Source organism: Vipera berus (genome assembly GCF_964194415.1).
Source record: "Vipera berus genome assembly, chromosome: 1".
Lineage (NCBI taxonomy): Eukaryota > Metazoa > Chordata > Lepidosauria > Squamata > Viperidae > Vipera > Vipera berus.
Genome location: NC_138202.1, coordinates 112,345,719 through 112,347,603, shown reverse-complemented (window position 1 = coordinate 112,347,603; position 1,885 = coordinate 112,345,719).

Below are 1,885 nucleotides of genomic sequence, written 5' to 3'. Positions count from 1 at the left end.
AGCTGCCCCCGCCGCAGCACATGCCTTCACAAAGCCACGCCCCTCAACTCCTTAAGCTCCGCCTCGGATTCCATTCAGCATCGGCGCCATCTGGCAAAAAGACCCGCCTTTCCTCCGCAGCCTCTCCCTCTGGCTCTCCACCCTCGTTCCACGCTTCTCAAACAAAACGTCATCGATGGGTACCCGGAAGTGATGGCTTCTCCTTGGCTTTCCCAGATGGGGGAAAAGAACAACCTCGCCTCGGCGGTCGCATTATGTGACGTAAGAACACACACAGACACACACACACACACACACGTTTTTATAAATGTGCATATATATGTATGTATGTATATATATTTATAATATATTAATACCCCAGAATTAGATAGATAGATAGATAGATAGATAGATAGATAGATAGATAGATAGATAGATAGATAGATAGATAGATGATAGATAGATAGATGGAGGAAGGGATAGATAGATGGAGGAAGGGATAGATAGATAGATAGATAGATAGATAGATAGATAGATGATAGATAGATAGATAGATAGATGATAGATAGATAGATGATAGATAGATAGATAGATGATAGATAGATAGATGATAGATAGATAACAATATACAACTGACTGGAAGAGCAAAGTGTTGCAAAATAAAACTACATAGGCAAAAGAACAAAAGGAGGCTGCCCAGTCACCCAATCCCCAAGATCTGGGAGAACAACCAGGTCTTCAAATGTTTTAGTCTTATATAAAGATGGAGCCATAAAATCCTCTTGGGAGGAGATTATTCCAGAGGGCAGGAATTGCAGCAGGGTAGGTATGCTTCGGGGGTCCCATGTGTGAGATTTAAAAACCCAAAATTTGATACTCACAACTCAAGGACAAGTCTGGTTAACAAAAACAAAGATTTATTGAAAAGAAATTGAAAATAATAAAGAAAGAAAACGTTTGCAAACGTGGCCTCTTAGACCCTTCCCAAGTTGGATTGGGTTCGAAGAGCGCACTGAGCAAGTTTCAAACTAGGCATTTATACTTTCTTTTCTCGATACATGCCCCCCTAAGAAACTTAAGTTAGTCTTTGAAGTCATTTACATTTCTAAATGATCCTCTTTGAACTTTTACATCCAAAAGACTTATTGTAACAACTTCCTTACATCCGTCACTACACTATCTTGTTTTACTCACCTTCTTGAGGTGAGTATCCCTTTTAACATTTCAAAAGAACTTTGTTGATTACCATGTGTGAATTCTCTGTCTAAGCAGGAAATACTGTAGATAGCACCACATCTTAGTGTTACATTTTATACAATTCATTGGTGTTACATTTGGTACCATTTATAAAAGAATAACCTTTATTTATTTTCCTTTAATTCCACCCTTTTTCTCTTCTACCTGAATTATTTTTTTTATACTTTTAGGAATTCATCATTCCCTAATTTTTCTTCAAATTCCTGTGGAAGCAAGTTATTATATTCTGAATCTTCTTTCCCCAACCCTTGTTTTCCTACCTTCATTATTAACATTGTTTCTTTCTTCCCACTCTTTTGTTGTTATTAAAGTCATGCTCTTTTCATATAAGCAATCACCTGTACCTAAAGCATGAAACATTTGCTTTTATATAACTAATTTCCCAATATAAAGCACCTACAAAGTTGCTTGCACATAAACAAAGATACATATACATGATTACAAGCTTTCACATTTCTGTCAGTGACATATTCCTTATATGTAATATTGGACTGGGGTCTAATAGTACAGTTTAGGGCCACAATGACAAAATAGAGAACCCATTTGGTTGGACAGTCCTTTTCTTTCTAAGTCAAATTAAAATAAGAAGTGATGTTCTCTCAAACTTCACATTTGAAAATGAAACAATTGTTTGGGCCAGATCAATAAA